This window comes from Anguilla anguilla, chromosome 19 (genome assembly GCF_013347855.1).
Source record: "Anguilla anguilla isolate fAngAng1 chromosome 19, fAngAng1.pri, whole genome shotgun sequence".
Classification (NCBI taxonomy): domain Eukaryota; kingdom Metazoa; phylum Chordata; class Actinopteri; order Anguilliformes; family Anguillidae; genus Anguilla; species Anguilla anguilla.
This window is the reverse complement of record NC_049219.1, coordinates 2,246,270-2,259,773: the sequence shown is the minus strand read 5'-3', so window position 1 is coordinate 2,259,773 and position 13,504 is coordinate 2,246,270. Positions and strand designations below refer to the sequence as shown.

Below are 13,504 nucleotides of genomic sequence, written 5' to 3'. Positions count from 1 at the left end.
TGTTCTGTTTCTTGTTAAGTAAAGTCTTTCTTTCTTACCGTTTGGAGTTCAGTTTTTTTCCCCTCACTCTGTTTTTGGGTCCTAACCCCCCACTACACCCTGACACCAGGTAGGACACTGCTGTTGTACCCTTGAGCAAGGTACTTAACCTGCATTGCTTCAGTTCATATCCAGCTGTATAAAAGGAAGCAATGTAAATGCTGTGTAAAAAGTTGTGTAAGTCGCTCTGAATAAGAATGACTGCTAAATGCCTGCAATGTCTCATGTTTCTCTTGTAGGAAGGCCAGAACAGGAAAAGGTACTTTACAACACAACAAGCAGCAGGTCTAAAGCCTATATTCGACATGCAGCTTTTGCTCCTGATTTATGTTTTTTAGGGACACTACTTGTGATGAATAACGAATGTCCTTGGAATAATTTAGTTGTTGAGTTGTATTAAGTTTCTCAATGCAATACATTTTTTAATGCTAACTATACAAACTGAGTGCTGAGTGTCCATTCTACCTGCCCCGGGAGTATTCCGCAGTGATCACTAGGGCCGTTTACATTCCACCACAAGCAGACACGACGAGGCTTTGTCGGTGTTACATGACGTGCTAAGCGGACTACAGACCAAGCACCCAGACGCTGCCCTCATCGTGGCAGGGGACTTCAACAAGGCAAACCTTATGCCAAACTTTTACAAACACGTCAAATGTCCTACCCGAAAGGACAAGATACTTGATCACTACTATTCACCATTCAAGGAGGGCTACAAGGCTACCGCTCTACCATCATTTGGAAAATCAGACCATGCCGCCATCTTCCTGATAACAGAATACAAACAACGGATGGTACGGGAAGAGGTGGTGTCGCGAGAGGTCAAGCGCTGGACCGCCCAATCAGAGGCCACTCTACAGGACGCGCTGGACGACGTCGACTGGGACAGGTTCCAGTCCACCTCTGATGACGTCAACGTGTTTACGGAAGTGGTGACCGGCTTCATTATAACGGTGGTGGACAAAGTTATCCCTACGGTGAAAGTTAAGTGTTTTCCTAACCAGAAACCGTGGGGTGACAGATCCATCCGCGTTGCTCTGAACGCACTCACCACTGCCTATAACGTGGGACTGGTGTCTGGGGACATGACAGAGTACAAGGCGGTGTCCTACAGGCTGAGGCGAGCAATCAAGGATGCGAAGCATCACTACAAGGACAGAGTGGAGTCTCAGTTCCAGCAGCGAGACACCCGACGCGTGTGGCAAGAACTACGGGACATTACAGACCATAAGGGCAGGCGCCCCCCTATGGTGAGAGCTTCAGATCCACGGACGATGCGGTCTGTCAGGTTCTGCATGCCACTCTCTCTCACCTCACCAACGACGACGAGAAGGCCTATCTCCAGGAGGTGCCCGACCTGTCACTGTGGGGCCAGGACAATCGTCTCTTCCTGAACGTCAGCAAAACCAAGGAGATGGTGGTGGACTTCTGTAAGAAGAAACGGCTGAGGACCGACACCCCTCTACAGATCAATGGGTCACCGGTAGAGAGGGTGAGCAATTTCAAGTACCTCAGTGTCCACACCACAGAGGACCTGACATGGACACTGCACACCGACACTGCGGTGAGAAAGGCAAGGCAGCGCCTGGATCACCTCAGACAGCTGAGGAAGTTCAGAGTCTCCAAGAAGATCCTGAAAACCTTCTACTCTGCAACAATTGAGAGAATCCTGCTGGGGAACATCACCGTCTGGTACGGGAACTGCTCCTATCTGGACCAGAGAGCCCTGCAGAGGGTGGTGCGGTCAGCTGAGCGTACCATGGGGACCACACTCCCCACTCTGCAGGACCTGTACCCCAGGAGGTGCTTAAGCAGAGCAAAGAGGATTAGGAAGGACTCTTTCCATCCCAACAACGGACTGTTTGAGCTGCTGCGGTCAGGCAAACGCCTACGCAGCCACAGGACCAGCTTCTTCCCTCAGGCCATCAGTGCTTTTAACTGCACTGCCAGGACAACTGTCCTGGAATAGTATTTTCACCTCAAGCACATAGCACCTTTACCTCAATGTACACTGCAGCACCTTACCATCCCATGGTTCACTTTGTATTTGTCTTTCTTGTACATATTGTATGATATATCATAGTTTGCACTGCTTCCTATGACTTATTTTAGGACTTATATTATGACTTACTTTTTCTTACTTATTTGTATTGCGCGTATTTTTTAAATAACTGCTCTTTATATTCTTCTCTCTTTTTATTTGTATTCAAATCGTATTATTTTTTTATTTAGTTATTTATTTTTTCTGTATATAATTATTATTGAAGCTTTATGTTGCACAGCCTACAAGGAGTTTGTCGCACCAGCATTTCACTATATGTATGTATATGCATGTGACAAATAAGGACTTTGAACTTTAAAACATTCTGTTTGGAGTCATCCACTGCCATCATTGATGGATCCTAAAAAGGAATCCGGTCTATCTGTGAGCCAAAGAGGGCCAGAGCACTCTACAACTTTAATAAACCTGACTAGATATTCAATCTGATCGTCTGAATGTCATATTAACTTCAAATATTGAAATAGGAAAAGAATACCTCATACCTGTTTTGTGGAGAACAGTTTCTCTGAACTCATCTCATCTGAGCGACTTAAATCCAGTGAGCAGTAAATCCTTTGAATAAATCATGAGACACAACTTAGTTAAACTCTTTTACTGCAGCTCTAACTCACAGCGCATGGAGACAGAGCTTCTTAGTTAAACTCATCTTCTTACTTCAGCTCTAACTGACAGCACATGGAGACAGAGCTTCCAGTTAAACTCATCCTCTTACTGCAGGTCTAACGCACAGCACATGGAGACAGAGCTTCCAGTTAAACTCATACTCTTACTGCAGCTCTAACTCACAGCACATGGAGACAGAGCTTCCAGTTAAACTTATCCTCTTACTGCATCTCTAACTCACAGTACATGGAGACAGAGCTTCCAGTTAAACTCATCCTCTTACTGCAGGTCTAACGCACAGCACATGGAGACAGAGCTTCCAGTTAAACTGATCCTCTTACTGCAGCTCTAACTCAGCACATGGAGACAGAGCTTCCAGTTAAACTCATCCACTTGCTGCAGGTCTAATTCAATACGAACGTGGTTCATTACCTTTGATCACCTGTGAACTCTCCTCTGAAGTCGATTGAATGATGCATTGAACGATCACTCTTCATAGACAGACAGCTGGGTGCAGGTGACCCAGCCCTATCTATCTGGACCCTGTGAACAAAACATGGAGACAGAGCTTCCAGTTAAACTCATCCTCTTACTGCAGCTCTAACTCACAGCACATTGACTCTTTGATTCATGCATTTTTACCTCTTTCTCACAGGGCCGTGGGTTCCATCGTCAGTCTCGGTCTCCTCTGAGGAACTCATTTTAGAAACAGCGCCCCCTGTCTCAGGACACCTGAACACACCAGATCAGATTCACAAGTGGGTTCTGACCCAAATTGGCAGACCTGTAAATACACACAAGAAGAACATGATAATGCACAGACATAATAATACACACAGACACGCACATAAATCAAATCGCATAGAACAGCCAGGGACAAATCCGGAAATTAACTGAGCCATAAACTTGTACAGGACGTAGGACGGAGTGTAGCACAGTGGGTAAGGAACTGGGCTTGTAACCGAAAGGTCGCAGGTTCGATTCCTGGGTAAGGACACTGCCGTTGTACCCTTGAGCAAGGTACTTAACTGTAATTGCTTCAGTATATATCCAGCTGTATAAATGGATACAATGTAAAATGCTATGTAAAAGTTGTGTAAGTCGCTCTGGATAAGAGCGTCTGCTAAATGCCTGTAATGTAATGTAATGTACAGTAATACAATTCCTTCCAAAATATTCTGCAACCATGATAGCAATTACTAAGACCGTTGAATATAAAGATTACCAGTGCTGCGGTATATTTTCATTGTCCAACCTATGAAATATATTTGATGATATAATGGAAACTACCAAAATGACACATTTCTCAGATGATACAACAATTTTACAAAAATTGTGCGTCACAATTATTGGCATGGTTATTTGGTACTGTGTGCACCCTCCCCTCGCAGGGATAATGGCACTGAGTCTTTTTACATAACGTCTCATAAGACCAGAGAACACATTGGGAGGGATCTTAGACTCTTCCTCCACCCACAATCTTTCCAGATCCTGATGTCTTTGTTGATCCGTGCTTATGGGCTGTGCTGTTCAATTGATTCACAGGTTTTCAGGGAGTTTCAGCAGTCTTTAGACTGTTGTAGCCATTGCACATTGATGCTTCTGCATCATTAACCTTTTTATTTGATGATTTTAACATGAATTTGGGATCATTGTCTTTCTGAAAGATCCACTAGTTTCAGTCTGCTGGCAGAGGTAGTCAGGTTTAGGGCTAAATTGTCTTGGTACTTGGATAGAGTTCACGATGCTGCTGGCCCCAGGACCAGCGTGAGCAAAGTAGCCCCATAACATTAAAGATCCACCACCGTATTTTTCTTTTCAGTATATGCATCCTTAAATTACATTACAGGCATTTAGCAGACGCTCTTATCCAGAGCAACTTACACAACTTTTTACATAGCACTTTACATTGTATCCATTTATACAGCTGGATATATACTGACGCAATACAGGTTAAGTACCTTGCTCAAGGGTACAACGGCAGTGTCCTTACCCGGGAATCGAACCTACGACCTTTCGGTTACAAGCGCAGTACCTTACCCACTGTGCCACACTCCGTCACTCCGTAAATCCATCCTACATCATATTCCTGGACATGGTTATGAGGGGGGCTGGAGCCTCTCCCAGCATGCATTGGGCAAGAGGCAGGAAAAAACCCTGAACAGATCACCAGTCCATCACAGGGCACACACTCCATGCACTTACACACTCATACATTCAAGCTATTTAGTGTCTCCAATTAGCTTAACCTGCATGTCTTTGGAAACCCATGCAGACATAGGATGAGAATATGCAAACTCCACACACACCACCATGCTGCCCTCCAGCAGTTTTAAACTTCATTATTGCCCTCACAGTAGTAACTAGCATCTTCAGTTTATTTTTTGATCCATTGCCTGATTTTCAAAGGTCAGCAACCACTTTCATTTCGTTCGTCAATTCTTTGTCTTTCTCTGCGGCAAAGATGAAAAATGGGTTTCACAAGCAGGTTCTCAGTTTAATCCTCCAGTGAAACAGGAAGCCGTGGAAGGCCACAAGAGTTTCTCTTAATATTGATGTAGATTTCGTTTGATTTTATTTTATTCAGAAGAATCTTTAGGGGTGCCAATTATTTTTTTAAAATCTTTTTGGGAAACAACCCTACCTGAATCCAACCGTCACACTAGAGGGCGCTAGTTCCCCCAATCTTTGTTTTCTGTGCCTGTTTAGTGCTAATTAAGGGGTTGTGCGCAAACATTTAATAGCCTGACCAGATTCACATTACAGGTATCTGTAACTGATTTAAGATTAGTCAAAGAGCTAATTTAAGATCTCTAACTGCATTTTCACTCATCAAAAAACTTAATTTCGAATTACATTTTGCTAGTAAGATTGAAGTTACTTTCCCCATTCAGCTGTATGGGACCTCCAATTAAAAGATATCTACAATTCAGTTTTGACTATCCAAAATGTGAATTCCAGATACTGTATCGCCATTTCAATTATGTCTAGTCATAACTCAAATTAGAGATATCTCCATATTAGTTCTGACTTAGTCATAATTTCAGTTAAAGATCTTTCATTCCTTGCGATTTAAGATATGTCAGGTAACGGGGGACCAGGACCCAAACGGAGAGTGGGGAAAACACCAGGAACTCCAAAAAGGCAAATCCAATCAAAGATTTTACTCTCATACAGGTTACAGAAAGCAGGTAACAAAAACAAGGCCAGATAATGCGGGCTGAAACAGACAAGCAGATACTCTCAGGCAGAAACACAAGGAACCAGCACCCAAATCAGGAAAACAGAGAACTTAAATAGCCACAAAGATAACAAGACACAGGTGAACTCAAAGCACAATCATACCAGAGCAGGGAGGGGTAATGAGACACACAAAAAAAAACAATGATAGAATAATTGAAAACAATAATACAATTAACACAGGGGTAACTAAAGAGGGAGCAAACTGAAATACAAACTGAAGTACCACCATCTGGTGGCCCAGAAAAGGAAAAAACAGAAACAGAAAAAGGCAGAATCCTGACAATATCTAAATGATCTTCTTGCATAACTGAATCTAAGATATTACTAGCCAAAATATGGCAAGCCATTTTAGATAATTCAAACAGCTCTTATCATGGCTGCCACTTAGACACTTCCGGGTCATTTCACTCAGTTAGGAACCTTCCTAAGCAAAAAAGTCTATGGCTGCGTCCGCATAGTCAAAAAAATTACGCCCTATGTCTTTTCCTAACCACTTTTCCTTGACCTTGATGGAAAATGTCATGAGGTTAAGGAAACATGTGAAGGAGTTAGGAACTCAGTTAGGAACCTTCCTAAGCAAAAAAAGACATGGGTCTTTTGACGCCCAAATAGTCTTTTTTGCTTAGGAAGGTTCCTAACTGAGTGAAATAACCCAAAAATATCTAAGTGGCAGCCATGATAAGAGCTGTTCGAATTCTCTAAATGCTAAGGAAAGGTGCTTCAATGCTTCCTATCTTATCTCCTTTAGCATAGGGCACACTGGACCGTCCTTTACGAAAGGAAAGGAGATAATGCCGTCCCACAATTCCTTACGGCAGCAACATTTAAAGCGAAGCACAATTCGGCAGTTCACGAAAACAAACGATCAACATGACTGAGTTGTGTGGTGGTTCTTAAGCTATTATATGCATAGGCTTATAATCAGATCACAATCAGCATATTAACCATAACACAGAAGTCTGTCTTTCAAGAAAAAGGGAAATGAAATGTTTTTAGCTAGATTATGTTTTTAATTCCACATGTTTGAAACTTATGAATGATGATATGTACAGTAGTAAATTTGTAGGCCTAACATGGTATGCCTATCTTGCATTAAATTTAATGAATTATTTTCATACAATCATACTAATTGGGATTCATGTCGATAAATATGAGTGGACAGGAGGATGAGCGTGAGCAACCATTCTCAATGTAACAACCATTTCGTTTCACTTTTGTGACTGGTAGCCTATATTCCTTTTTTTATTTCAATTCCAACCCTGGTAATGAAGTAATATTTTTCACCGGGTTGTCCACGTTTATATAGCCTGCATGAAACAACACTGTAAGAATGCACGGGGCGAAGTAATTAAGATGCGCTTTTAGTAGTCCATCTTCGGAACATTGGGATGGCAGGTATGCCATCCCGCCAAGTTACGCCTTGGCGGGGGCATGCCCCATACCTATACAGCACCGAGAGTTTGGCATTTAATATATAAAATAACCACAACAGCCACAGACACTCAGCCCTTAAAAACATTAATTTCTGTACATTCTGACCCCATTTCAACGGACAGATTTCATAAACAACTTCACATGTCCACACAATAAAGCCCCAAACTAAGGGGATTTTGTGTGTTCTCCTTCTTCTTCTCTTTCTTCTTCTTCTTCTTCTTCTCATTCTGATTTTTCCTGCCGCCTATCCCACTAACAACATGTCTCCCCATTGGACATTTTACCGATATCAGCCAAATCTTGACATACACGACCTCCCACCCCAGTGACCACAGACTGTAGCTTAGTCCTATGCAGTAATCAGGAAGTGACGCAAACTGTACCTCATTGGTCCACAACAAATATTATAACAGTGCCCAAATGACACAATAAATCATTAAATCGACCCATGGACAGTCATAAGACGAATAAAATACATATATTGTGACTGTTTGTTCTCATGAGAAAAAATTATTGACTTTGTATTTTGACCGCATTTGTACCGTAGAATTACATGGAAACCGGATATGAAAACACCTATACTGGAGCCAACCGTAGTGGCGCTAGTGAGCAACCAGGAACAACAAGACCAGGAAATGAGCTTCAAAAACGAAGTCCGGTTTTGGCCGCTTAATTCGGACGCAGCCTTTTCGTCCGCTTACCTGTGGGTGGAAGCTTTTTTCGCGTAATAGGTGCCTGCGTTCTTCCTTGTCCGTTCACCCGATATATAAGCAGCTTGAAACACAGCAACTGACAACAGACAACAACAGACAACTTGTCACAAACATATACGTATAGGAATTGTAAGGTCAGCTAACCTTATTTTTTTCCAAGTGGGAAAACTAGAAGACCTCCGTCGGTTAGCCTAGTCAAAGATAGACGGACACACCCTGTCAAAGCCTGTGAGAGTAGACAGTAAACTGTATGTAGCGAGATCGTCATCCAATGCCGAATTGCCCCATTTTATTCACTCGAACAGGGTAATGTTTATTAAAGTCGTCGTAATATGTTCACATATGTTTGGATGGACATGGAATTTCACACGGTAGTTTAATTACCATAAATACCGGACACCTAGGCTACTTCCAACCCCCACGTCTTTTCGAAATTTTCAATAAAAAGGACGGAACCAACGACGCAAAGAAGCGTGTCCGGGTTCTGGACGGTGTCCGACTATGAGTAAAATGATATCATATAGGCCTAGAGTAATCTCTGCCTAACATAATCACTCCACTGTACATTTTTCATCAATATTGCAAACCACTTAATTTTAGTAGGCCAATGGGAATGATTCCCTCTAAAACATGAAAAAAAGTAACAACCCCTTAATTGTTTAATTTAAAACAAAATCAGGGTTTATAGTGCAGGAAGTGTAAAAATGTCAACAACAAGCGACAAGTCCTGTGACGTCCGTCTCACTAGGCTACCTCCTCACGTAGTAGAAGTGGTCATGGAATATCAAAAAACTGAAGTAAACTTTCTTTTAAAGGTTATTTTTAAATTACTTTCTGGTCTAAAAGGTATGTTTGGATTCCGTATGAGCTCTTAGCTTGTTAGGCTACGCATTAAACTCGCTATTTTATTGCCAGTTATCCGTTTTTCTGAATTACGCGGGTTAATGCGATTATACCTGCAGATTCCCATTCCTCCCCGCAGCCCTTTACCTTCAGCTTCTCTTACCTCAGTTCCACTCCACAACAGACTGTTTACTCCGTTTTTTACATTTCATTTTATTCCTTCTTTCCTAGGATTCCTTTCTTCTCCGTTTTTTAAATGGCCGTTAAGATCCCGTTTCTGTTTTGGACATTTCCTTACTTACCTGTTTACCTGCTCAACTGAATGTTCGATGGGTGGAGTCATCTGTTGTGGAGTGGAACTGAGGTAAGAGAAGCTGAAGATAAAGGGCTGTGGGGAGGAATGGGAATCTGCAGGTATAATTTATTAGCTGCATCAGTCACGGTATTTAATAAGTTATGCAGAATAAACAAATATTTCATCCATGTAGATCTTTGCCAAATTTGAGCACATACAGTGAGTACCATAATTCATTGGACAGTGACACATCTTTTGTTATTTTGGTTCTGTACTCTAGCACTTTGAGTTTGAAAGGATACAATGACAATGAGGTTGAAGTGCAGAGTGTCAGCTTTAATTTGAGGGCATTTTCATCCATATCGGATGAACCGTTTAGAAATGACAGAACCTTTTGTACATGGTCCCCCCATTTTAAGGTACTACAAGTATTTGTTGAATTGGCTTCACAGATGTGTTTCGTTAGGCAGGTGTATTAATTTGTGTCGTTAGTGAATGCAGAAGAGAGCTGTTGATGTCTAGTCTTGATTCTAGACTTTGCAATTGCCTTTGGAGATTGTTGTTGGGGTGTGACAACATAACGAAGACAGCAGTGTCGATGCAAAATAAGCTGGCCGTCATAAGGCTCAGAAATGAAAATCAATCAATCAGGAACATTGCAAAAACCCTGGGCATGCCCAAGTCAACAGTTTGGTTCATCATTAACAAGAAAAAAAACAACCGGTGAATTCAATTATGTCAAAAGACCCGGTAGACTGAGGAAGACCATTGTAGTGGATGACCGGAGAATACTCTCTATGGTGAAGAAAACCCCCCTGACAACAGCCCAACAGATCAAAAACACTCTCCTTGATGCAGGTGTAGATATGTCAAAGTCTACCATACGTAGAAGACTACACCAGCAGGACTACAGAGGGTACACTACTAGATGCAAACCACTGATAAGCCTGAAGAACAGAAAGGCGAGATTACAGTTTGCTGAAAAGCACCTAAAAAAGCCCCAAGAGTTCTGGAACAAAGTCTTGTGGACAGATGAGACAAAGATTAACATGTACCAGAGTGATGGAAAGAGGAAAGTGTGGAGAAAAAAAGGAAATGCCCATGATCCAAAGCATACCACCTCATCTGTGAAACATGGTGGAGGGGGTGTTATGGCTTGGGCCTGTATGGCTGCCAGTGGAACGGGCTCACTTGTCTTCATCGATGATGTGACTGCAGACAGAAGTAGAACAATGAATTATGAAGTCTACAGAAATATTTTATCTGCTCAGATCAAACCAAATGCCTCAAAACTCATTGGACAGCACTTCATCATGCAGCAAGACAATGACCAAAACATACTGCTAAAAGTGGAAAATCCTTGACTGGCTGAGTCAATCACCGGATCTGAATCCAACTGAACATGCATTTTACATGCTGAAGAGGAGACTGAAGGCAAAGAGTCCCCGGAACAAACAGGAACTGAAGATGGCTGCAGTACGGGCCTGGCAGAGCATCACCAGGGAAGATACCCATCGTCTGGTGATGTCTGTGCATCGCAGACTTCAAGCAGTCATGCATGCAAAGGATATGCGACCAAATATTAAAAATGATTACTTTATTCTACATTATGCTAAGCTGTCCAGTATTTTTTGATGCCTGAAAATGGGGGGGACTATGTGCAAAAGGTTCTATAATTTCTAAACGGTTCATCCGATATGTATGAAAATAGCCTCTAATTAAAGCTGACAGTCTGCACTTCAACCTCATTGTATCTTTTCAAACCAAAAAATGTGTCACTGTCCAATGAATTATGGTGCTTACTGTACATATATCAGGCCTATTCAACAACTTGTGAATTATATTGATGTTGGGACTTAGAGTTCTCCAATATCTGTAGGCTGAACACAGAAATAAGCCTTTTTGATTATAAGAAACCATCTCGAGACAAATAGCCTACTACAGACAGCAAATTAAATTAATTACTTAATTAATTAATTAATTAACGCTCCACCAGTCTCCCTGCCAGTCACTGACCCATTAACATCCTGAATGATGGCCCTATGTAACATGCTAATGTGTGAGGTAAGTAATTTTTATTATTTCGTATTACAAAATAATAAGAAATAACAAGCACGTGCTTTTGTTTATATATATTATATACAGTTTATGTGTAATTTTTGGTATTTTGTCTGTACATTTTCTTGTGCCTTCCCGAATCAACTGTTTCTTTTCTCTCTCTTATTTTTTGTTGTTGACAATTTTTAAGGTTATTTGCCCTTTCTATACTCATCATATGTGTTTGTTTGTGAAGTATTTAAATAAAATCTAAAAAAAAACTAACGAGAGCTGACTTTCCAGGATACCTGCTCTTACCAGTTCCACTTCATTTTATTCAAAATGCGCCACAAGACATTTTATTTTATTTTATTTGCATTTTAGGGCTGAAATGTGAGATCTGACCCACAGTCTCTTTCTCGAGTCGGGAGTATCCGGAGACGGGACGTGTCAAAAGCAAAATGGACGGATCAAAAGCATGTTTCTATTGGTCAATGATTCGGTGAGTCACGTATATTATCCAATCAAAATCATGATCCAAAGGCGGTAGATGTATCAAGATGGTTTTGACGTTTCTGAGACGGCATATCTGTTTTTGTTGTCGGTCCTGGACGTGAATAGTAGGCTATGTCGGTGCGTCAATTATGCGCGAAAACAAAAGTTGTGGTATTTGTGTAATCTGTTAATTTACACAATTTATTTGAAAATGGCATTTGATCGTCAGTGATTACGACGCTGAAGTTGGCTCCCGATTCGCAGCTCCCGACTCGAAAATTCCGCTCCACCTTAAATTGGCGAGGTCTCTTTCCAGCAGGTTCTTGTTATCTTAGCAGATTCCTGGCACATTTAAATGTTTTTGGGACCAGGACTTTGTTTCACGGTCTTTGTCTAAACTATATAGCCAATCTAATATGCAGTAAAGTTATGTTTGGTGTTGATGGAGAGCTAATATCATGAGCTGTTAGATGGTCTCATTCTATTTTGAGAACGTTGTCATTCAAAGTTTATGTGTCACATGAAAGTGAAACACCAATCACGGAAATTGAGCTATGCAGTTGTTACACCTGAAATTGTGAAAATGGCGACACTATGTTTGAACAATTGTCTGAATCCAGTGCTTTGGATGCTGTTTGGAATAAAATTATTATTATTATTATTATTATTCACAAATATGATTTTTACATTTGTAAAATAAATGGTACTATTGTGCTAAACTTTATGCAACCCACAGACATACAGTACATTAATTGGGCAAACATATGTCTGGATAGTTTTATTAGATAGTAAGATTAAAAAATGTTTAAATAGGACAAAATATTTTCCATTATTATATGTATTTATTTATTCACCGCCCCACCCCTTTTTTATATCAAAAGTATTGATGTCAATACTTTTAAAGGCCTAGATTTTGCAAGTTTTAATTATAAGCTTATAGACAATGCTTTGTATGGGTGAGTATCTTGGCATTTTTGTACATTGAAAACATGTTTTTGTTGAGATATTTCATTATGTACTGTGTTTTCTATGAGTAACTGATAATAATAATAATAATAATAATAATAATAATGCATATAAATGTATGTACCATAATGAAATCTGGAGAGAGACATGTATACACATACATACAGTTGAGGCCAAAAGCTTACATACACCTAGGCTAAAGATATTCAGACTCAGTCTTTCATAACTCTGCACATTTCATGTTGCTATACATTTAGTTTGGCAAGTTAATTAAGGCATCTGCTTTGTTCACATCAGAGGTAATTTTAAAACGATCGATTAGAGACATATTTATTTCAGCTTTAATTCACTATATCAGAATTCCAGTGGGTCAAAAGTTTACATACACCTAGTTTAGTGTGTCTTTAAACAGTCTGGAAGATTCCAGAAATTGATGCAATTACTTTTTACTGTAACTTTTGTCATAATTAACTTGGAGTTAATTGGCACATGTGGCTGTATTTAAGGGCCTACTTCTAGAGCCACTGCCTTTTTGCCCATGATACGATGGGAAAATCCAAGCAACTCTGCCAGAAAATTGTGGACCTCCACAAGTCTGGTTCCTCCTTAGGAGCAATTTCCAAACAACTGAAGGTAACACGAACATCTGTACAAACAATTGTATACAAATATAAAGACCACAGACACTGCAGAGTTCAAATTCCCAGGACTAAACAAACTTTGGTCAGAAAGGTTCAACTGAACCCCAAGACAACAACAAAGGAACTGGTGAAG

At 40.8% G+C, this 13,504-nt stretch overlaps 2 long non-coding RNA genes across 3 annotated transcripts; one reads left to right on the top strand and one right to left on the bottom strand.

Moving 5' to 3' along the window:
* Positions 1-3,187: 3,187 nt before the first annotated feature.
* Positions 3,188-9,240, bottom strand: LOC118218955. 2 transcript variants are annotated; one of them, XR_004763597.1, is made up of 4 exons: positions 9,101-9,240; positions 8,083-8,170; positions 3,347-3,488; positions 3,188-3,247 (listed from the first exon to the last, which is right to left on the bottom strand). It is a non-coding gene; the product is annotated as an uncharacterized LOC118218955 (long non-coding RNA). The 2 variants fall into 2 exon arrangements; XR_004763598.1 differs by lacking the exon at positions 8,083-8,170.
* Positions 9,230-11,767, top strand: LOC118218966. Its single transcript, XR_004763610.1, has 3 exons — positions 9,230-9,301; positions 11,229-11,296; positions 11,654-11,767. It is a non-coding gene; the product is annotated as an uncharacterized LOC118218966 (long non-coding RNA).
* The last annotated feature ends 1,737 nt before the right edge of the window (positions 11,768-13,504 follow it).